General features: G+C 40.7%; 1 protein-coding gene across 3 annotated transcripts in view; it reads right to left on the bottom strand.

Moving 5' to 3' along the window:
- KLHL13 (kelch like family member 13) overlaps window positions 1-24888 on the bottom strand; it is a 199100-nt gene extending 174212 nt beyond the window's left edge. For 2 of the 3 annotated variants that reach the window (XM_025277347.3, XM_006050447.4), the window contains exon 1: window positions 24755-24888. The gene's annotated coding sequence lies outside the window, so the exon portion shown is untranslated. The remainder of the gene's footprint in view (window positions 1-24754) is intronic. The other variant, XM_006050452.4, reaches the window with a different exon arrangement.
- Window positions 24889-25470: the final 582 nt, after the last annotated feature.

Consider the following 25470-nt stretch of genomic DNA (forward strand, 5'->3'; position numbering starts at 1 on the left):
GAAAGTAAATGAAAACACATTCATGTGATAGTGATAAATCTTCAGCCCTAATCTGGGCTAAATCTGGCCTTCTGTTTCAATTCCTCCACTCTACGAGGCATGTACTAAAATGTGCTAGTCCTATGTGTACCTATGATGATATACAGATTAGGTGAAATCCCAGTGTAATACAGTATAATCCCAACATAATGAGAATGTTACTCCAGAATGATAGACTTCATTTTTTTTTTCCACTGTAAGACATGACACTTAATGGGATTTCCCAGGTGGCTCAGTGGTAAAGAATCTGCCTGCCAAGCAGAATACGGGGTTTGACTCCTGGGTTGGTAAGATCCCCTGGAGAAGGAAATGGCAACCCACTCCAGTATTCTTGCCTGGGAAATACCATGGACAAAGGAGCCTGGCAGGCTGCAGTCTTTAGGGTCTCAAGAGTCAAACACAACTTAGCAACTAAACAACAACAACAATAGCTCTGAATATTTTACTATCCAAAGTAAAATTTTATCTATGTGGCCACCAATGGACCTTTCCATACCCTTATCAGTGGACTTCAACTGAGGAGGAAGGGAAGCTTTGCTCCTGCTATTATTTTGAAGGCATGCTCTCTAGTTGCCTTCAGAGGAATACCACAGAAAAGATAAAGTACAATCACTGTACGACACTAAAGAACTGAAAAAATTTATTGTTGAAGAAAGCCTTTGAATCAATCCAATCTATATTTATTGTTTCAAGGCATGTAAAACAATAATGTGTGCCAATATTATATGTCTCCAAAGGATTTTAACGAGAGTTATGTGCTTGCAAGTTAACTGATGCTGTAATAATATGCAAGTTTAATCATTACTTAAGCATTATAATCACATTACTTAATTCAGTGTAATACTGAGTCCCACATCCTGACTCAAGATTTTATTCTCTGTGAAATCTGTGTCATTTATACATCCTTCCACTTTTATTGTCCTTCTCTCAAACAAGTTGTTTGTTTTAATATAAATTCTTAAAGGGAAAACAAACTCTTCTCTGTGTGATACACATTTATTAGACTTAACAGTTTCCCTTGTAAACTAAAGAGATGTTGCCTATATAAAGATACCTTTATATAACATTACTGCCAAAGTAGCTAGGTGGCATTAAAAAACCCTCCAAATTCTATGTTGTATTAAGTCTCCAGTTTCAAGTTTTGAGATTTAATTAAACCTTAATAACTAACAAGAATTTAGAAAGGCCAAAATAAGTCAAACATCTGCTGCTGTTATGATAAAGTACATGTGCTCTTCCCTATTATTTCTACAAAGTACAGCTAAAAACCATGGAAATCATATTAATATACAAAGCAAGTATAAGAAAACTCTGAAAAGCTGAAAAAAGAGGCAAACTGGCTAGGGATCTCAGGACCAAAGTAACAACACAGTGGTAAGTTCCCTGGATTTTCTTTGAGCCTCATTTATTCCAGATGTGAAGCTGAAGAGGCTAGCAACCTAGATATGACAGTAAGCTCAGAGAATAAAAAAAAATCCTAAAGAAGGCCTGCTCTCTCTAGGCAAGGGATGAGGAAAGGGGCAGCTCCGTAGGACAGAACACTTTTAGATAATAACCACATTATTTCACCTCAACACCACAGAAAACATATCCATGTCACCAAGGGCTTAAGGGAGGCTAAACGTGTACCCTCATGAGGATGTAAAGAGGCACACCCCTCCCTCCTGGCTGGGGTGGTGTCAGAGATGGACTTTCACCACTGCCTGGTGGTGATGTGGCCATCCCCCTTCGTGGTATCAGTGCAGGCTATGTAGGAAGCAGCACCAAGGCACTCCTACTCCTCTCAGTCAGCAAGGTATCACTGGAGGCCTAATGGGGAACCGGTACTCCCACCCTCACCTATCAGTAATGAGGAAACACCCCTCAAGTGTCCACAGAGATCAACCGGGCAATGTGGCCAACTAGACCCACCAGGAAGTAATGAGGCAGAGAGTGGAGTCAGAAGACAGCTAAAATTATAAGTTTCAGTAAGATGGAGAATCTCATTACATAATGCCCAAAATGTCCAGGTCTCCATCAAAAAAATCACTTGTCATACCAACAATCAGAAAAAGCTCAAGGTATATGACAAAGGAATCAATAGAAGTCAACATCAAGATGACAGAGATGTTAAACTTATCTGACAAAGATTTTAAAATAGGCATCATAAAAATCCTGAAAGAAGCAATTATGAACATGCTTGAAACAAATGAAAAAATATAGACAGCCCAGTAAAGAAATATACAGACTCAGTAAAGAAATAGAAGATATAAAGAAACAAGTGGAACTTTTAAAACTGAAAAATAAAATAACTGAAAAAAAAATACTCAACAGATTGGCTCAGCAGCAGAATAGAAAGGACAGAGGAAACAATCAGAGAAGTCAAAAACAGAACAATACCCAACCTGAACAATAGGGAGAGAAAAACAAACTAAAAAATGCACCAGGGACTTGAGGGATGATAACAAAAGATCTAACATTCATGCCCTCAAGGTCCCAGAAGGAGAGAGAAAAAGGGTGTGACTAAAAACATACTCAAAGAAATAATGGCCAAGAACTTCCCAAATTTGGCAAAAGAAATAAACCTATAGCTTCAAGAAACTGTGTGAATACGAAAGAGGATAAATCTGAAGAAATTTAATCTAACATACATGATAGTCAAACTTTTGACAAAAGAAGAAATCAGAGAGAAAGAGAGAGAAATGACACCTTACTGATAGGGAAAAACAATTCACAGGACAGCAGATTTTTCATCAGAAACAATGGCGGCCATAAGGAAGAGAAACACAAGATTTTTTAAGTACTGAAAGAAAGAACTGTCAACCTAGACTCCTATGTCCAGTGAAAATATCCTTCAGGAATGAAGGGGAAATCAAGACATTCTCAGATGAGGAAAACTAAGAATTGGTTGCCAGCAGACCTACTTTAAAAGAATGGCAAAAGAAAGGCCTCTAAACTGAAAGGAAATGATAAAAGAAGGAATTTTGCAACATGCTGCTGCGGCTAAGTCGCTTCAGTCATGTCTGACTCACCAGGCTCTGCCGTCCCTGGGATTCTCCAGGCAAGAACACTGGAGTGGGTCACCATTTCCTTCTCCAATGCATGAAAGTGAAAAGTGAAAGTGAAGTCGCTCAGTCACGTCCGACTCGTAGCGACCCCATGGACTGCAGCCTACCAGGCTCCTCCATCCACGGGATTTTCCAGGCAAGAGTACTGGAGTGGGGTGCCACTGCCTTCTCCGTTGCAACATGAGAAAGGAAAAATAACATGGTAAGAAAAATATGGATTACATACAATAGATTTTCTTTCCTTCCTTCACTTGAGTTGTCTGATTTATGTTTGTGGTAATGGAATAGCTCTACATCTTGATATGGAGGTGGTTACATGACTGTATGTGATAAATGGTGTAGAACTATCAATGCTGATAAATGGTGTAGTCATATCAATGTCACTCTCTGGGCTTTGATAATGTTCTATAGTTACACTGGGGAAAACTGAGTGAAGGGTATATGATGTCTTTCTGTACTATATTTACAAGTTCCTTCAAATATGCAATTATTTCAAAGTTTTTTAAAAGTCTTATCAAAACCAAGCTATTTCCTAAAACTGAGGTAACTGAAAACAAATTCTATCAATGAGAGTCAAAGGCAAAGTCATTCACAGTCTGATGGGTTTTTTGTTGTTGTTGTTGTTGTTGTTGTTGTTGTTTTGTCATTTTCTTTAATTATTTGTCCAAATAATTGACAACAATAGCAAGTAATTTACCGGCTAAAAACACCCCCTATTACTTGAAGATAATTGAAAGTGTTAGCTGCTCTGTTGCGTCCGACTCTTTGTGACCCCATGGACTATAGACCACCAGGCTCCTCTGTCCATGGGATTTTCTGGGCAAAAATCATGGAGTGGGTTGCCATTCCCTTCTCCAGGGTATCTTCCTATCCCAGGGATTGAACCTGAGTCTCCTGCTTTGCAGGCAGATTCTTTACCATCTGAGCCACCAGAGAAGCCCTTTTAAATTATTGATATTGTCATTTACCTCAGTCTTTTGATTTCTTTTTCTAGAGAGGTTTGCTTTAAATAAAATAGCTGGGAAAATTTATTGAAACTAACACTCAAAGTTTTCCTGAAATCAAATGAAACTATATAAAATAACAACACTCAGCATTCATTGAATCTTACGATATACTAGGTATAGTGCTAAATACTCACATATGTTATTTTATTTAATTGCTATAAAATCCCTTGTTTCTCCATTTGAGATGAGGCAACCATGACTCAATGAAATTAAGTAACTTGCTCAATTACACACAAACAGCAAGTGGCAGAGTCTGACTTTAAGCCAGGCTTAGAGCCTTAACAGTCTTAATCAGTACCATACCATAACTCTCTAAGTCCACAACGTTCAAGTACTATGTTATGTAATAGATTTTACACAGGCATAAGAAGTTTATGATAGGCTAAAAATTACCAGTGTTTCTAAGACAGTAAAAAAAAAATTCACAGAAAAACTATACTTTTGTTGAAATGTCTTTAATTTTCAAAAGCCAACATAACATTAACTTTTAATTATGCTGAAGTACAAAAACATTACAGAAAAGATATTGATACCTTTAATTGTACACCATCTGAAACAATGTTTTGGGGGTAAGCATCCTAAAATGTTTCACAAATATACCAGGCTCCAATCAATACAATTTAAGTGAACCTTCATTTAACTGGAAATGTCCCTGTGATTCTTAAGAGAAAGGCAAATGATAATAATATAAGCTATTTTCACATAGGTCCTTAAAAAACAAGTATTCAATATATGTTTCTGAAGCTATAAACTTAGAGACTTTCAAAACCCTAAATTAAAGGCTTCCATATCCCTCCATATTCTTTATTGCCGTTAAAGAAATATTGGCTCAGCCAAAATGTTCGTTTGTTTTTTTCCATAAGATGGTATGAAAAACCCAAACAAACTTTTGGCCAACCCAATATATTCATCCTTGATGATATAAATGCTTCTTATGTTTAGATAATGTTTAATTTACATTCCATTTTAGCTTCATAAAAAACTATTTTTGAACAAAATGGCTCCCAAATGCATTGAGAGGGCTCATGTCACCTCATGTTTTTGTTTTGTTTTTGCCTGACTGGCAAAATAGAAGGTCCAATGCAGCAGCTGCTACCACGTTCTCAGTTACTTCAGGAATTTTTACAGTGTATTGGCGTAACGTGAGAGTTTATACAATTATCTACAGTATGTCATGACTAATACATGCACATTACTAGTATTACAGTCTTGTTGCTTGGGCTTACTTTTTCCATTAAGAAAAATGCTGACATTGTTATGTTAATTATCACTGGAATCTATGGTGTATCATGTTTTCACCTTTGAGCTAAAACTTTAGAATCCATCAAGTTTGTATTCTTTAGTTGGCATATTAAACAACATGCCAGTTTCATGACCTATTTTGGCCTTCAATCCAGTCCATCTATCAGTGAAATAAAACACGCAAAAATCTTTTTCATAATACCATTCACCTACTCAAAAACTGCTAGTGGTTTCCCTCTGCAGCCTGGTATTCAAGTCTACTTTTCTAGCTCTATTTTTCTGCCTTCTCTTACTACTAAACATCATTCAACTGAACAGATCCCAACAGTCACGTGTACGTCCTTATTTTTTAAACTGTTACTTATATATTCCCTTCACCTGGAATGTCTTCTCATAGCAAAACCATTAAGGCTTATGTCAAAGCTTAAGTCCTTGATTGAATCTACCTTTTCTTTTTTTCTAGTTGGGGGTCTGTGCTGGGACTTCTCTCTAGTTACAGCGAGTGGAGGCTACTCCTAATTGCAGTGTGTGGGCTTCTCATGTCATGGAGCATGGGCTCTAGAGTGTGGGCTTCAGTAATTAGTTCCTGGACTCTAGAGCACAGGCTCAATTGTTGTGGCACATGGGCTTAGCTGCTCTAAGGTATGTGGGATCTTCCTGGACTAGGGATTGAACCCGTGTCTCCTATATTGGCAGGTGGATTCTTCGCAGGCAGATTCTTTACCATTGGGCTACCAGAGAAGCCCTGAACCTATCTTGATTAGCCCCACCATGTCTACTTATTTGTCAACACTTTACTCAATTCCCTTTTACATGTCTATAATATCACCTATTCAATGACACTGCAAGCTCCTTGAAGACAGACGCTCTTGATCAAGTAATTTAACATCAACTTCTCCATTAGATTATGTATCTTTTTAAAATTAGAAGGGTTGGATTAAATGATCTCCAGGGGTCATTCTGGGTTTAAAATTTTATACATCTTTTCTTTTTTTATTATTTTATTTTTTAACTTCACAATATTGTATTGGTTTTGCCATATATCAACATGAATCCACCACAGGTATACACGTGTTCCCCATCCTGAACCCTCCTCCCTCCTCCCTCCCCGTACCATCCCTCTGGGTCGTCCCAGTGCACCAGCCCCAAGCATCCAGTATCGTGCATCAAACCTGGACTGGTGACTCGTTTCATATATGATATTATACATGTTTCAATGCCATTCTCCCAAATCATCCCACCCTCTCCCTCTCCCACAGAGTCCAAAAGACTGTTCTATACATCAGTGTCTCTTTTGCTGTCTAGTATACAGGGTTATTGTTACCATCTTTCTAAATTCCATATATATGCGTTAGTATACTGTATTGGTGTTTTTCTTTCTGGCTTACTTCACTCTGTATAATAGGTTCCAGTTTCATCTACCTCATTAGAACTGATTCAAATGTATTCTTTTTAATGGCTGAGTAATACATCTTTTTCTTGCTCCTCCTATACTGTGTACTGTGTATGTCGTAGTCATGTGCTAAATATTTTGAGGTGCTTGACTTTATCAATACTTATTATAAAATTACCCAGTTACAGCTACTGGAAAATATTCTAAGTATTGCAATTTCCAGATGGTAATTAGGAAGAGCTTCCAGCTTAATCAAGTAGCCATAATTAGTAAGCTAAATATTTGAGTCATTTTCTCATTCAACCAACATTAATTAAACATCAGGGCCAGGTATCATGCCCTGACATGGAGAGGACAGACCTGGCCCCTGCCCTCAAGGAACTCCCAATCTAGTGAGAGACACAGAGACACAGCACTATTTATAATAAAGATTGCTAAAGGGAGACACAACTAATACTACAGAAATAAATACAAAAACAGCTAGCAGTGGCTATTAGGTAGAGGAGGCTCAAGGAAATGTTCTCAGGACAGGCAACAACTAAAATGAACCCTGACAGAAACAAGCAGTCAGCATTTCAGGGAGAACAAAAAGTATAGAAGTATGGGGATAAGAGAACACGGCAAGTTGGAGGGTGCGCAATTTAAAATGCAACTTAGGTTTGGAAGGGTGAAAGAGTAGCTAGAGGGACTAGCTAAAGTCAAAATCAAGATGGGCTTGTATGTCACGCTGACAAGTTTGGATTTTTATCCTTAAGAAAATGAATATCCAATGTTACAGAAATAATATCCCCAGATAAGTCATGAAATTGACCAAATATTCAAGTTTGAAATAATGTACAGCACACTGTTGGTTGTCCCCCAATATCTATGCTTCTCTTCTTATATAGTAATAATAATTTTAGCTGGGCACACGGCCACATAGCTAAGGACCACATTTTCCAGACTCTTTTGCAGCTAGGTGACACCACATGACTAAGGGCTAGCACTAGTGGAAGTGCTGTAGGAAACTGCTAAGTTATATCCTTACATGTAAGGAGTCTCCTCTCTTCTGCCCCTTTTCCCAGTTCCCATCAGTTAGAATGAGAATGTAATAGTGAGTTACAGTAGCCATCTAGGATCACAAGATGGAAGCTGCTTACTAAGGTGGCAGAGCAAGAAAACAGAAGGAGCCTGAGTACATGGTAATTGAGCAACCACCATCTGACCCTGAACTGTCTACCTGGTGGACTGATATGTGAGAAAGAAATATTTTGTTAAAGGCACTGGATTGGGGTGGGGGGGGGGGGTCTCTGTTACAGCAGCTTAACTTGTATCCACATGAATACACAGTGGAATTCAAAATTGGATCTAATAACATATATATATATATAGTGGTGGCGGTGGTTTAGTCACTAAGCCATATTTGACTCTTGCGACCCCATGGACTGAAGCCCACCAGACTCCTCTGTCCATGGGATTTTCCAGGCAAGAATACTGGAGCAAGTTGCCATTTCCTTATTCAGGGGATCTTTCCAACCCAGGGATCGAATCCCAGTGTCCTGCATTGCAAGCAGACTCTTTACTGACTGAGCTACCAGGGAAGTCCATCTATATCTATATCTATATATCTGAATCACTTAGCTCTATACCAGAAACTAACAAAATATTGTTTTGTCAACTATATTGTCAACTATACTTCAAAAAAAATAAATTTAAAAATTGGATCTAATAGACTTAAGAACTGTACATACATACCAGTAACACCAGACTGAATTTAAAAAGGAGTTCTATAATTCACATCTTTCAAGTTTAAGTGAGAGTGTATAGGTTATCAGAATGTAACTGTGCTAAAACAACTTAAAGTAGTACAAGTGAATAAAAGGCAAAATGAGTTATCAACATGCTGCTGCTAAGACGCTTCAGTTGTGTCCGACTCTGTGCAACTCCATAGACGGCAGCCCATGAGGCTCCCCTGTCCCTGGGATTCTCCAGGCAAGAACACTGGAGTGGGTTGCCATTTCCTTCTCCAATGCTTGAAAGTGAAAAGTGAAAGTGAAGTCGCTCAGTCATGTCCGACTCTTAGCAACCCCATGGACTGCAGCCTACCAGGCTCCTCCGTCCATGGGATTTTCCAGGCAGGAGTAGAAGGCAAAATGAGTTATCAACATAAATCACCTAAATAATGTGGTTACAATAGTGGAGCCATAGACTCATGGTAACCCAGGGATCGAACCGCATCTCTTAATTCTCCTGCATTGGCAGGCAGGATCTTTAGCACTAGCACTACCTGGGAAGCCCTTAGAAGCCACAGATCTAACCAAATGATGGAAATCTCAGTTACTTTTGCAAAGAATCACTGCAGATGGTGACTGCAGCCATGAAATTAAAAGACGCTTACTCCTTGGAAGGAAAGTTATGACCAACCTAGATAGCATATTCAAAAGCAGAGATATTACTTTGCCAACAAAGGTTCGTCTAGTCAAGGCTATGGTTTTTCCCGTGGTCATGTATGGATGTGAGACTTGGACTGTGAAGAAGGCTGAGCACCGAAGAATTGATGCTTCTGAAGTGTGGTGTTGGAGAAGACTCTTGAGAGTCCCTTGGACTGCAAGGAGATCCAACCAGTCCATTCTGAAGGAGATCAGCCCTGGGATTTCTTTGGAAGGAATGATGCTAAAGCTGAAACTCCAGTACTTTGGCCACCTCATGCGAAGAGTTGACTCATTGGAAAAGACTCTGATGCCGGGAGGGATTGCGGGCAGGAGGAGAAGCGGACGACAGAGGATGAGATGGCTGGATGGAATCACTGACTCGATGGACGTGAGTCTCAGTGAACTCCGGGAGTTGGTGATGGACAGGGAGGCCTGGCGTGCTGCGATTCATGGGGTCGCAAAGAGTCGGACACGACTGAGCGACTGAACGGAACTGACTGAACATTTTAAAAACAACCACTAGGTGCCCTTCAAATCATGTCATGGAAGCTATTCTTACACAAGTCCTTTGGCAGCTCGTATTTCCACTAAATATATTTCTCCAATTGAATGCTAAAGGATCATGGTCACAACTGTAATTTTATAATTTTCATTTAAGTCACTGGAAAGGGATACAGGTAACAACCTAGAAGGTACTTTGGGCACACAAAGAAAGAACAAGGGTTTATAACTAAAGGCAACACTTCAGCCTGATGGAGCTGGAGGCCAGTTTTCCTCTTCCTCATTGTAGTTATGACTGAGTCCCATCAAAGAGTATCAAGAGGGATTCCCAGGTGGCTCAGTGGTAAAGAATCTGCCTGCCAATGTTGGAGGCACAAGGGACGCAAGTTCAATTCCTAAGTCAGGAAGATTCCCTGGAGAAGGAAATGGCAACCCACTCCAGTATTCTTGCCTGGAGAATCCCATGGACAGAGGAGTCTGGTAGGCTATAGTCCATGGGGTTGCAAAGAGTCAGACATGACTAAGTGCGTGCACACACCCACCCCAGGTGTTTCCACAGCTCTTGAGGAGAACAAAGACAGCAAATAGGATACTGTGATTGCCTCTGAGAATGAAGACAGAACTCGGCCTTGGTCACCACTGCATCCCCAAAATGTGGGTCAGAAGGTACTTCACTAATTTTTCTTGAATGAATTGACATGAAATGCCTCATTTCCACTCATCAGACATGGTGCTGCCCTACATACTAAGGCTACTTAGAGTCATTGAGTCTCCCCTACTTTCAAATAAAGCAGATTCATCTTCAAAACAAGTAGATGGAAATAACCTGCACTTAGAGCCATTCTAAATTGTTTAAGAGTCTGAATCATTTTTGGCATTAAGTTAAGCAGAAAATCACACTATTGTCAAGTAATAGTTTTTGCATATACTGTAATGGGCTCATTTCTTAAAATCAATAAATGATATCTCCAGTTAAAGAAAACTCAATTTGCACATTACTCTAGATCCTCTTTTCTAAATGGTGTGATACTTTCTCATTCAAAATGACCCTCAAAGCAGACCAATCTGGCTTGCCTTAAATAATCAGGTTTCTAACCCCTTTCCACATAGCTCAGTATCCTAATAGCATAACATTAAAATTAGTAATGAAAAAGACACCAAGTTTCCTAAATCAAAATTCCTAAACTGAACATTTTAATTTCACAGTACCTGATTCCTTGATCCCTATTAATCTCTGTGATGAAGATATGCTTCTACCTGGTTATCATAAAGGTGCACTTTGGTGTTCTTCCAGAACAGCAGTGTCATCATGTCTGATTCTCTCCTATGCACTAGCGATAAGATCACCCCACTGCTGCCATGCATAAAGAGCAGAGATCCATGTACAACAATGAGCAGAGATCCATGTATCTCAGGTTCACAGTAAGCCATTTTGAGTGAACCAAGGCACTTTGGCCTCAAGTGAAGCTACTTGGAGCCCTGAATAGAAATTCAACTCGGGACTTCCCTGGTGGTCCAGTGGCTGGGAATCCATGCTCCCAATTCAGGGGGCCTGGGTTCAATCCCTGGTCAGGGATCTAGATTCCACATGCAGCAACTAAGAGTTCACATGCTACAACTAAGACCCAGTGCAGCTGAATAAAAAATAAACATTAAAAAAATCAACTCAGATATATAATAAGCATAGAAAAATATGAAGGAAATTTTAAATGACATTTCAAAACTGTTCTGAAAGAAAAAGTAGCAAATATGGATCCAAGATTAACTCATTTTAAAAGACACCTATGCTCTTCAAGACATCTGATGATGTCCACAGATTATTTTTAATAATAAAAAGTATACAGCTATTCTTTACTCTGAAAGGTAACACTGACTCTAAACTATTACTATAATGAAGAACTGAGAACAACCCCTCCCTCCCATGCTATGCCCACAGATATTTGGTTTAATAACTCCCACTAGAAAGGAGCTTCCCCAATGGCTCAGCTGGTAAAGAATCCACCTGCAATACAGGAGACACAGGAGTCTCGGGTTCGATCCCTGGGTCAGGCAGATCCCCTGGAGCAGGAAATGGCAACCCACTCCAATATTTTTGCCTGGAGAATCCTATGGATTAAGGAGCCTGGTGGGCTACATGTAGTCCATACGGTCACAAAGAGTTGGACAAGACTGAAGTGGCTGAGCACACACTAGACAGAAACATAGTCAGTCCTTGACTATAACAACTGACTATATTTTGGTGAAGTCTGAGTGGCTGAAAAATCATTTCAGATTTTTTTCAAAATATTCTAACTATTTCACAATATCTATATATAATATGCAATGCATTTTATTATTTTTTATTTTTATTTTTGGCTATTTTGCACAGCTTGCAGGACCTTAGTTCCCTGACCAGGGATCAAACCCTGGCCCAAGGCAGTGGAAGTACAGAATCCTACCCACTGGATCACCAGGCAACTCCCATGCAATACATTTTATAAGAACTTTTCTGTAACATGTCACCCTAGTACTATACCCCAGCAAAACAAACAAACAAACCCTGTTGCTTTTATCTCAACTATCTATCAACTAACATTCTATGTCAGGCATAACTTTTGGAAATATTTTTTTAAATGCCAGTGTATACACATAAAATTTCTTAGGCATCCCTGGCTCCAGCCCATTATAAAAGCACACACAGATAGGGAGGGAGGTGGGAGGGAGGTTCAGGATGGGGGACACATGTACACCCATGGCTGATTCATGTCAATGTATGGCAAAAACCACTACAATATTGTAAAGTAATTAGCCTCCGATTAAAATAAATAAATTTTTTTTAAAAAAAGCACACACAGACAAGGAAGAAGTTATTCACATGAGCAAGTTTAGCAGTTTTGTTTGTAAATAAAAATCTGGCTTAGTTATGTAGTACTAATACCAAGTACATTTGTGATAAATACATAATGAACAGATTTATATCATCAATTTGGGCTGAGAATGCCAAATCAGATAAATACAGAATCCTTTGAAAGTGCAGTCACTGATCAAAATGAAATTAAAATAAGGCATCCTCTAGCAATTTGGAGCTAGACAACACAAAACAGCATCAGATCTGTGTTATGCTGAGCACAGCTCTAGAACATTTTGATGGGAAAGCAGTAGTGCCAAGAGGCACACTACCTCCAGCCCCTTCATGGCCACATTTGTTTCAAAGCACATATTTCTCTTTTTGGGGTGATGAAAGTATTCTAAAATTGACTGTGGTGACGGTTGCACAACCCTGTGCCTATACTAAAAACCACTGAATCATACATTTTTAATGGGTGAACTGTATGGTAGTTGAATTAGAGCTCAATAAAGTTGTTCCTTATTTTTAAAAACATGTTTGTGGTGCAAATGTTGCACATAAAAACATAAAAAGGGCTGCAGATATAAAGGATTCTGAATTAGATTTACCCTCAAATTTCTTCCCAGTTCAAAATAAACATGTATATAAACTCACATACACCTGCACACACATACACACACACACATGCACACACATATACACACACATGCAATATACAGGTACAAAGCTTTGGGTATTAAAATGTCAGAACACTTTCCTTATTTTTCAGTAAGATCCTCTTCAAAAGTATCTTGCTTAAAATGCCTTGGCAACTTTAATACCCAACTCTGATCATACCTCTCGATTTCTGCAGAGTGTCTTCTAATATGCCTTATTTAGCTATCATACTCTTATATAATGTCCCTGTCAGAGAGAGAGAATAAAAGAAAAGGCTGTGGTTCAAAAGCATAGACTCTAAAACTAGACTGCATGGATTTTAATGCTACTGGTTTTACTGATTAGGTATGTAACCTTGGGATTGCTATCTAACTTCTCTCTGCCTCAGTTTTCTCAACTGTAACATGGGGACAATAATAGCGCCTTCTTCATAGCATCCTTCTGTGGTTTCAATGTGTCAGTGCATATACAGCGCTTACAATGGTGCCATACTCACAGTGTTACGCTGCTGCTACTGCTGCTGTAGGTCGCTTCAGTCGTGTCCGACTCTGTGCGACCCCATAGACGGCAGCCCACCAGGCTCCCCCGTCCCTGGGATTCTCTAGGCAAGAACACTGGAGTGGGTTGCCATTTCCTTCTCCAGTGCATGAAAGTGAAAAGTGAAAGGGAAGTCGCTCAGTCGTGTCCGACTCTTAGCGACCCCATGGACTGCAGCCTACCAGGCTCCTCCGTCCATGGGATTCTCCAGGCAAGAGTACTGGAGTGGGGTGCCACAGTGTTATAATACTACTGTAAATTATTATTGATTGACATTAGTATTATTAATAGTATTGGCTGGTGTCAGGTTGCTGCATGTTGTCTGTTGCCTTTGCTAGGGTAGTGGATACATTTTCTCCCTCCTAACAGAATGCTTTACATATAATTACTCCACGATTGCTTTCTCAGAATGTTTAAACATCACGCCTATATGACACCAAATGCACGTAGAAAATTTCATAATAAATCCAAAACTCATTTTGATAAATGTCAGATTGTGCCAGTACATGTGCAGACCTAGAATAATGGTTGGCATCTCCACTGCTGAAGTTTTGGTTCACCCTGTCAACTGAAAAACTATAGATATGAAAGGATCCTTTAGTTTTCTCTATCATTACTGGAAAAGTACTAGGTTACAACCAAGGGCCCTACATTCTGCTCCTAGATCCCTCTTAGACAACGTGACCTTCTGCCAAGTCACTTAGCAGAGTAAATATGTCCACTGAAGTAAATAAAATAAGGAAAATTAACCATGCTTCAAAAGAAAGATGCTCTAAATAAAAGGCATTATCTTTAATACTGAGCTCACTCCCTGAGTCAGGTAGAGTAAGTCTAATTTTTGAAATGAACTTTTGAACATTTTCATGTTCAAATCTGATGCTGCTGCTGCTGATTATAAATGCAGGTAAAGCTGGTAATAAATAATATATCTCATTAGTGTGGTGAGCTACAGTTTTCAGTACTTGAATGCACATTATTGTAATTATCATCACAAAACCCTGTGAATAGACAGCAATGAGTTTCCTGGTTCTTTCCCATCTGTGCACTTATGGCATTCCATAAGCAAGCCCACTACCCAAGGGACATCTGTCTCCTCAGGTGTCTGACATGGCAACCAAAGGAGAATGCTGGAAGGTGGAAGAGCAGGCAACTTGCCTTCAGGTACTTCCAACTCAAAAGGTGAGACCCACTCTGCAACACCTGAAGCTGCTCTCAGTAATTTAAACTGAGATATTCACTTACCAAAATTGCTCTTGAACTTTTATCATTTTAAGGTAAAGGTTATTACTTAAAAAGTTTAAGTAATACTTAATTACTTAAAAACTTAAAAAGTTTAAGGTAGTAAGTTATTAGTTGATTTGTTGCTAGAGTAACTATTATAAAAGCTTAGGATAACCATAGCAACTCCAAATCAATAGAACACATTATTCAAAAATACCCTCTTCCCAGTAGTTGAACTACTATGAGTCTTTCAATATTTTCTACTTTGAGGGCTTGAAATCTGGAACAGAGATAAATCAGGGAAATATATTACCTCTCAGATTATCAAAACAAAATTTACCTGTGTAAAAGACAACATTGCTTGCTGTGCACATTTTCCTGTATCTCTGTTTCCCTTCAAAATGGAGATTAAAATTTAAATCCTATTAAGTTAAACAGTATTGTATTTATGTATGTGCTGTGCTTAGTCACTCAGTCATGTCTGACTCTTTGTGACCCCATGGACTGTAGCCTGCCAGGCTCCTCCATCCATGGGGATTCTCCAGGGAAGAATACTGGAGTGGGTTGCCATGTCCTCCTACAGGTGATCTTCCCAACCCAGGAATCGAACCCAGGTCTCCTGAACTGCAGGCAGATTCTTTACTGTCTGAGCCATGAGGGAAGCCCGTATTTATGCATATATGGGGTCAATCATATTTTAAAACTGACATTTTCCTCACATTCAAAGTGTTGCCATCTTTGAATAAGTAATAAGCCAAGCATTTACCACAAACTCTCTTGTCTGCCAGAAAACTAGTGCTACCTCTAAATGGTCTCAGTTCAGTTCAGTTCAGTTGCTCAGTCGTGTCTGACTCTTCACGACCCCATGGACTGCAGTACGCCAGGCTTCCCTGTCCATCACCAACTCCGGGAACCTACTCAAACTTATGTCCATTGAGTCGGTGAGCCATCGAACCATCTCATCCTCTTTTGTCCCCTTCTCCTTCTGTGTTCAATCTTTCCCAGCATCAGGGTCTTTTCCAAAGAGTCAGTTCTTCACATCAGGTGGCCAAAGTATTGGAGCTTCATCATCAGTCCTTCCAATGATTATTCAGGACTGATTTCCTTTAGGATGGACTGGTTAGATCTCCTTGCAATACAAGGAACTCTCAAGAGTCTTCTCCAACACCACAGTTCAAAAGCATCATGTTCAGAAAATAGCATTCTCACTGGGATGAAGGCAATATCAAAGAAAGATGCAACTTTTTCCTCAGATTTCTGATTCATATAGAAATGGCAAAACGCCAAGAGTTTTAACCAGTTAGGCCATCAATCTACTAAAAGAGACAATCATAACTATATCTACTATGTGGCTTGAACTGGGCTCAGCACTTTATATGCATTCTTTCATTTAATCCTTACAACCAACAGACAAAATTGCTTACAGAGGAGACAAACAAGGCTCAGAGAGGTAAAGGGAGCTGCCCCAGATTACACTGTCAACAAAAGGCAGAGTTGGGATTTGAATCCCAGCCTGAGATTCCCAGACCAAAGATCTTAACCACTGAATTCTACAGCCTTCCCAGTGAGAGACAGACAAGAGCATAACAGAAAACTTGGTTGAAATAAAGCATTCTTTAGAAATACGTGAGACTACGAAGCAAAACACTACAACTCTCTTACCATATTCTCCTGAAAAGACTATAAATGCATGTCATGCAGAGAATATAAAGACCATTCCTTAATCACCCCTCTATACCCAGGTCCTTATGATCTTCCGGCAGTAACACATTACAACAAGTTCAGGCCACGGGAATTGTCATGCAGTAGCACTAAGAAGTGGAGAAGGCAATGGCAATCCACTCCAGTACTCTTGCCTGGAGAATCCCATGGACAGAGGAGCCTAGTAGGCTATAGTCCATGGGGTCACACAGAGTCAGACACAACTGACGCGACTTAGCAGCAGCAGCAGCAGCAGCAGCACTAAGAAGGGTGGGACAGCAATAATAAAAACGAGCTGAAAGATATTACTCTTAGACTTACTCCATTCACATTCACCCCCTTTCTTCACTTGCTTTTCTGTACATCTTTCTCATCGGGAGGAAAGCAAATCACTGCTTTGTAACAGGCACACCTCGGATGCACTGCCCGCCCCTTTTCAAAACCACCTCAAACTCCAGAAACCTTTTATCAACCTCAAAAGCACATAAGCTGTGATACTTTCCCTCTACTATTAAATATTTCAGTAGCCAGCAACCAGCAAAATCATTTGTATAGTGAATGCATTACAAATGAAAGCAGCTTTAAAAAAAAATATTTAGTTGCACTGGGTACCTGCAGCATGTGGGTTCAGTAGCTGCAGAGTGCAAGCTCTAGAGTGCAGGCTCAGTAGTTGTGCTTAGTTGCTCTGTGGCATGTGGAAACTTCCCAGACCTGGGATTGAACCCGTGTTTCCTGCACTAGCAGGCAGATTCTTATCCACTGCACCACCAGGGAAGGACTGAAAGCAGCTTTAAAGTTAGCAAAACTGAACTTCCATCAGTGACACGGGAAAGCGTGCATAGAATGGGGCAAAGCTTCGATCCCATCAATTCTAACACCTTTCTTCTGAAGACAGTAGTCCCTTGGCAGGCCCTTCACTATCAATCATAGCTACTACCCCTCAACATTAAGACCTCAGTTAGCACTTGACACGTTTTAAGATTTAGGTCATTTTCAAACAAACAGAGTGTTTCCTTGAACTAAAAGAAATTATACAATCTGGGGGGGGGGATGGGGAGGGGGAGAAATGGATGTTTATTGCCTTTTCTGATGTACCCTCATTGGTACATTGGTGGCTCATTGGTAAAGAATCCACCTGCCAATGCAGGAGATGTGGGTTCGATTCCTGGCTTGGGAAGATCCCCTGGAGAAGGCAATGGCAACTCACTCCAATATTCTTGCCTGGGAAATCACATTGACAGAGGAGCCTGGTGGGTTACAATCCATGGGGTCACAAAAGAGTCAGACACGACTGATCAACTAAACAACAATTACCTTTTCTGTAGGTTATTACAGGATTTTAAGGCTATGAAAATGTATGGGTATTTGACTGAAGGAACAGACTCAAAGGGCACAGTGTGGCCTCTGTTTTTCAAAGGGTCACCCCAGGGTTACCACAGCTACCCTTACAGGCAGCCTTTCTCTGAAGTATTGGGTTTTACCTCAAATTTTTATCATAAATACTGCATTCTAAAGCACAATGTATTTTAATTTCTTCTAAATCTTTGTGTATAATAAATGCTCCAAGAAAACATAAGCTGCTTTATTTTGTAGCTCCTACTACACAGTATCATGTCACCACTCTGCTCATCCAGTGTACTCCAGATAGACGGAAAGAGCACTGCACAGAGATTCTATGTGTGTGAACAAGTGCAATGCCAGGAATAGAAGAAGTTACTTCATAAGTATTGATATTTGTTGAATGAATAGGCAGAACAGCTTTGAAGACTAGTTTTCAACTTTAAGAATATTCCAGAAAAAACCTTTTGAGACACTTTATACTCTGAAATCCACAAAAGAAAAAGGACAAAGAAAATATACCAATTATGATTTACAAATATTGATAAAGGAAATCAATAAAAAAACATATTTTGCTCAGTTTAGGTGGAAGGAAAAGGCTGCCAGGATGTCATATAGAGATCATATTGTAGGGGGTAGGGAGTAGTTAGGGCGACTAAAAACCAGTTCCATTTAGTGAATACTAAAATGAGTTTTCCACTGACTCTTGTGTTTTCCTTTGTACATTTTAAATATTAATGATTTCTAACTTACAGAGGAAAATAAGGAATTGTAATGGACACCTGTGTTCCTGTGTAACCATGCATGATGCTGAAACTACTGAAGACCAGGAACCATGCCTCATTTGTTTCATACCTTTCTCTGGCTTTTAATACAGATTTCTATATACATGAAGAGTTCAAGAAGTGTTTAACAACTGCACAGAGTAAGTGTCTCATCATATTAGATTCTTAACTGCATCTTCTCCACTAACTCCCCCATCAAAAGACTCGCCCTAAAGAAGCATGCATTGTTTTAAATAACAAAAGAATAACAAAAAATAAATACTTTTACTGGTACTAGATGAAAGACTATTGAAAGACTGGGGTCTTGGCTCCTTTCAATCATGTGACCCAGCCATATCTGTTTTCCTATGATAAAATGAGGCTCATACAGCTGGCCCTCTATCCAGAGTTGTTGCATGAATAAATCAGCATATATTTACATGGTAACCATTGTGAGAGAGGTATTGGGAAGGATAAAACAGCATATTTACCTCCCTAATCCCAACCAACAGCAATGACTTACTTCATGCAAGCCTTAATTTAAGCACTTTTGTGTAAGGTATACAATCCCTTATCTGAAAACCTTGGTGCCAGATGTGTTTCCAAATTCAAAAATGTCCAGACTTTTAGGCAGGCAGTAACCTGCATATCCCTGGAGAAGGAAAACCCTACCTACTCCAGTATTCTGGCCTGGAGAATTCCATGGACTGTATAGTCCATGGGGTCGCAAAGAGTCAGTCACAACTGAGCGACTTTCACTTTCACTTCACTTCAACCTGCATATATGATATATTATGTAATACCTCAGCAAGGTCTGAGGCACTGCCCCATAAACACATTACTAGTGCTACAACAAAACCAAATAAATATTAACATTAAATAGAGTAAAAGCTATCAAATACCCTCACATCAGTTTAAGTCAAATTTTGTCACCACCTGAGTTTTGGCACCTAACTTACCGAATTAAATTTTCATCACACCTTTTTAATTAAAAATTGCAAATAACAAATTTTAGATGTAACTAACTCATTTAATCCTTCTAAGTACTCTAAGAAGAAAGTTATCTTATTCCTATTTTACAGATGAAAACTATTAGGTATAGCGAGGTTAACTCACACAGTATCCCCCAGCAAGTAAGACTCCCAGCCTGCACTGGAACCCAGACAGCCAAGTTCCACAATTGCGCTCTTAACAACTATGCTCTATGGCCTCTCTCAGAAACTGCTTGATGGCACCAGACAAACATGTGATAAGTTAAACAGTAATAAACAATTAAAGTATCCAAAACAATAATAGGAAAAATGGCACAAGGCAGCATTTATTCCTTATTCAACAACTATTTATAGAGGATATACCATATGCCAGGTGCTCAGGAGATGACGACACATGAACCAGACAAGGTTCATGCAGGTTGCCTTCATGCAGCCAGAGCCCAGTGGGGAAACAGCCCAGCAACAAATAAAGATGATTATGACATGCATGATGGTAAGTGTGTAGGACTGCTGTTCACATCCAGAGGAGGAAAGCAAGTCAGGGTCAGGGGTGATAGGATATAAAATTTGAACTGTTCCTTGACTAGCATTGGGATTTGCAAGGACAGAAAGGAAAAGAGAGGGCTTTTGAAATGGATGATGGCATGGCATCCATTCAAAAGGCCGCTACTGTGCACCTACTCCATGCCAAGAATAATGCTAAGCACAAAATTTCAAACTAGGTAAAATCCATTTAAACCAACAGAGGATTTCTTGTTAAGAGAATAATAAGGACAATTGGGATAGTAGGCCTATGTCCTATCATGGCGAATCCTTGAGTGTTAAGTTGAGGGGTTGGAATTTGACCCTGGAGGAGTCACTGAGGGTTATTTGGCAGGTTTCTGCTTCACAATATTCAGATTTATTCCTATGGAATGTCAATGACTATCTGCATTCTTATTTGGGGCCAATTAGACCTCCAAGTTGGATTGCTTTCAAGCAAGAGCTCAGGGCAACAAAATAAATGCCAAGTGTAAATTCATTTAATCCTCAAGGAATAGAGAAAACTCTAATCTCTCAAAGAATAAAGGTATGGCAATTTGAAAACACTGGAGAAGGCAATAGCTAAAGGGAAGTGGCAAGCTCCTCTTAAATCCCAAAGGCCATTTCTAAAACCTAAGTTATTTCTTCACGTGCAAATAAACTTTCCAACCTTCCAAAGTATATTTCCATGAGAAAAAATTTTTTACATTTCTTTTTTTATTATATTTCTTTATTTGGCTGTGTCCCAAGTGGCACAGTGGTAAAGAATCCGCCTGCCAATGTAGGAGATGCAACGGTTCAATTCCTGGGTTGGGAAGATCCCTTGGAGTAGGAAATGGCAACCCAATCAAGTATCCTTGCCCAGAAAATTCTATGGACAGAGGAGCCTGGCAGGCTACAGTCCACGGGGTCACAACGAGTAGGACATGACTAAGTGTGGGTGCGACGTGCATGCACACACACATGCACACACACACACACATGCTGGGTCTTAGTTGCAGCATATGGGGTCTAGTTCCCTAACCAGAGATCAAACCCAGGCCTCCAGCACTGGGAGCACAGGGTCTTAGCCACTGAATCATCAGGGAAGTCCCAAACAAATTCTTAAGTTGAACGATGATCTGATCTTTAACGAGGCTGGTGACAACTTACCTCAGGGCTCTGGTGGACAATGTGACAGTGCAAACTCAACTACTTCGTAACTTATTCACCTTGGAGTTCCCATTCCCTTACTCCCTTATCTAAGCAGAGTGAAAGAAGTCAATTACATATTTTATACATATCAAAGATTTTCATTCTCTTAAACAATTGAGTAGCTAGATATTCTACTTACCCTCTGCAAAACAAATTTTATTTACATCCACTAATTTTTTTTTTTCAGTCATTGACCTTCCACAGAAAAGTACGTAACAAAGACTCTCCAATGGTTTCCCACTATTTTTGAGAATCAAATTATTTCTCAGACTCTGTAGGCCCTGCATTACCTATTACTGACTCCTTCCAGGCTCCCTAACTCCTTTAAAGCTCACTAGGTTCCATCCATCCTGGCTTGCTTTCTGTTCTTCAAATATCTCAACTTTGTTTTTCTGTCTCAATGTCTTGGCTCTTACTCTTCTCTCAGCTCTTGATGAGGTAAGCTGACAAGGTAAGAGCGATCTCTCTTCTTTCACATCTCTGTTCAAAGGCCACCTTCGCTGAGAGGCCTTTTCAAACCACCCTTGCTAAAAAGGCCCTTTCCAGTTCTCCATCTCATAGTATTTCCACCATTGTTCTCACTACCATCTATAAGGATCTTCTTCATTTGTTTCCTTACCTACTGTCCATATTCTCTGGTGGAATATAGCCTCTGTGAGACTCCAGAAGATCAAGGATTACACCTCTTATAATTTACCATTGTGGCTAGCACATGGCCTGGCAAATAGAAGATGCCCAACAGATTTTGTAAGATAAATTATTAAATGATGAATGTCAGTATCTTGAGAAAATCTTTTCATCTAATTTTGAGATGTTTTCTCTAGAGTTGTTCACTTTTCAAAATTTTTTCTACATTTTTTTTCTGAGATCTGAGGATACCTGACAAGTTGTTGTGCTAGTTCACGGCAAGAAAAATATACCAGTTTCAACCAATGGATTAAAGAGAAAATACTTCAAGGAGATTGTAGCAGTTTCTTAAACATCAATAAAATCAAACAATTAAAAAATTGGTTAGTCTCATTTCACTAATGTAAGTCAAATTACATGAAGAAAAGTAATTTAAAATGTAAATAAATGAAAAAGAGAATTCAGCAGCAAAGTGCAATTATGTTCAATCATGTTTACTAACATCGGAAATACCCAGTTTGATAACTCCTGGATGTACCAGGTGGATTATCAAACACATTTTGAGTAAGAGTCTAAAGATTCAGAGCAAAATGCCTAAGACAAACTCATATCCACCTTTATTTTTTTTTCTGGCAAACATAAATAGTTCATATTAGGGCAATCTTAGCTTAGCCTTAGTATCAGTAATAATTACAAAAGGAAAAAAAATGACATAACAACATAAACTCTTTTCTTTGAAACAGTTGGCAAGTTTATATATCTTTCCAGAAAGGGTTGCCAAGAAAATTACAGATATAGAAGGGTAGGCCTATTTGTATAAATCCCCTTTCCCAAGTACACCCATTTTTCAAAAGAACTAAAGAGAAGTCAGAAATTTACCAAATAAATGAGGGAAATTACAGATCAACTGAAAGCCATATAACTAAACTGATGATCAGTTAATATTTATATTAACTGTAATATAAATATTCTTTAATATTCTTGTGAAAACCACTTTCCTCAGAGCAACAGCATAAACCCAATACTGTCACACCACCCTTTCTTAAAAGGAGCTTATAAAAATGGCAGATTAAAAGCATTGGGAATTTGAGGCTCTTATTTATCCGTTTTAAAAATACATCATTTGATGTTGCAGCAGAAACTACATGCATCGTCTCATGGCCAAAAAAAATGCTCCCAGGACAGTGAAATTTAGCTGTCACCTTCATTCACAACTTGGTTTCTTCTGAGATGATTGCCAATTAGTGCACATTGTGTCAATGACAACACCTGGTCACACACCAAGTAAACAATTCTATCACTGTTAAATGTAAGGAGATTAATTAAAAAAAACACATGCAGACAAGGAAGCTAATATTTTTAAATGTAAAATGATGTCATAACTATAACTACTTAATGGATTATTTCATTTTTCTCAGTTTTCAAACTTCAACACTGGATATAGCCCATTTCCAGGAACATAGCCGCCAAGGTCGGCCTATGCTACTTCACTGTATCTGCCTCCACATCCAGCTTTTTCATTCAATTAGCTAATTCACGAGCTAATTAGAGCATGGAAGTGAGTAAACGAACCTCAGTATAGGAGCACGGGGAGAAGGCAGTAGGCTGGTACTGTGTGAAACTGACTTCAGCAAACAGAAAAGTCATCCCTTTGACATGGTTTTTAAATTCTGCTTCTTGAGGGTACATACAAATATGTGATCAGCAGTAAGAAATTGTGGCTTCTTAAAAAAAAAAAAAAAAAAAAGGCAGGGACCCTCCCAACAGAGTTGGTTTTAAACCCCAGAGTCTGTCAGTTCCAATTCAGTGGGTTTGGTAACCAGCTTAGGCTAACTTGAGTGACTTTATCCCAAACTACTAGTCCTCTGACAACACTGAAACGCTGAACACTCCAGTTTGCAGGAGAAATGGAGCCAAGCATCAAGGTCCCTCCCACTGTCTCTCTCTACGGCCTGCTTGGCAGCGTGGGAAGAATCAGACGGAGGACCATGTGCTAGGATTAAATACAAACAACATACATATATCCATTCTCAGTGCTTGTGGTTCTTGGACTAAGTTACTAAACACTAGGAAAAAAACAAACTTGGAAGTTCTTTAGATGATGTTTACTAAAGGCTCGTTCCCATCACTCTCAGTACACCGTACAGTAGACTGGAAGCTTCCAAGAAAATCATTAGTGAACTGTGATTAATTCAAAGCAGCCTAGACTTTTTAGAGATGAAGACACTCAAAGCAGAGTTAAAAGCTTCGAGGAAGAGAGGAAGGTGCTCCTGACTCGGGAGCCAGCAGCGAAGCCTCCCAAGTTAGAAGATTCGGAGGGAGGGATGGATTAGGAGGCACAAAGCAGAAACTGTGAGAAGGCAAGAGACAGCGGGGCCCGAGGCGGGCAGAGAGACCCCAGACCGTCAAGGGCAGCGACAGCCCCGGAAAAGATCTTAGAGGGGTAACAAAGAAGAAAAGGAAAACTAGGCACAGTGGTCCTCCAAGAACCCAGGCGACGGGCGGAGCCGGCGAGTCGGGGAGGGAGAGATGAGAGGTGCGGACAGGAGGGCGTACACCCGCAAGTGAGAGAAAATGGGTTGTGGGGACGGAGGGAGGGCGTGTCAAGAGCGAAGGTAACCCCCTGTACGCCTGCAGGTCACAACTCCTGACCGGCGCGCCGCCTGGCCTCGCCGGGTCCCCGGGGGGCGAAGGCGGCCGATGGAGCCGCTACCACTTCAGGACCCTGCCTCACCTTGTTTGCAGCGTCCCGGCGTCCCGCCGCCCGTCCGCTTGCTGCTGCGCTCTGAGGGCCGAAGAGCGAGTCGCGCGCAACCGGGGCTCCGTCCTAAGGCGAGGCAGCGGCCCCAGTCCTCCGCACCCCCTTGCTCGCCCGGTCACTTCGCCTCGCTCTCCCGTAGGCGGAGAGCACGGACCCTACCCCGAACGCCGCTCCGCTGATTTGAAAAGCTCCGTCCCAGGGTTCCCCGGAATAGGAGCGGCGCTGCTGCGGCCGCAGCGGCGGAGCCTCCGCCTGACCTCACTTGGGGGGGGGGGGGGGGGCGGGGGGCAGGGGGAAAGGGGGGCGGGAGCCCAGTTGAGGAGGGGTGGGGGAGGGAGCGCGCGGGCGGGGGAAACATGGCGGCGGGGGCGGCCCCGGCGGCGCCTGCGCGGGAGGCGGGGGAGCTGGGGTAGGACCTAGTGTAGGGTCCGAGCGCAACTCCGCGGCCGCCCGCTGCGTGGCGAGGAGGGGCGGGAGGCGGGGTGGCCGCGCAGTGGCCCCCACGCCTCCGAAACCCGGACACTCGGCTTAGAGCACACACGGACCCTGGTGCCCAAGACAGAAGAGGTGAAAACTGTCAAATATCCGGGGACACGGCGCGCCCGCCAGGAGGAGCGCCCCCGCCCCGAGCCTCCTGCCCGCGCTTGTCGCGGCCCCTCGTGGTCGCAGAGGGCCCGGGCGCAAGGTGT

The sequence above is a fragment of the Bubalus bubalis genome, chromosome X (assembly GCF_019923935.1).
Source record: "Bubalus bubalis isolate 160015118507 breed Murrah chromosome X, NDDB_SH_1, whole genome shotgun sequence".
Taxonomy (NCBI): Eukaryota; Metazoa; Chordata; class Mammalia; order Artiodactyla; family Bovidae; genus Bubalus; species Bubalus bubalis.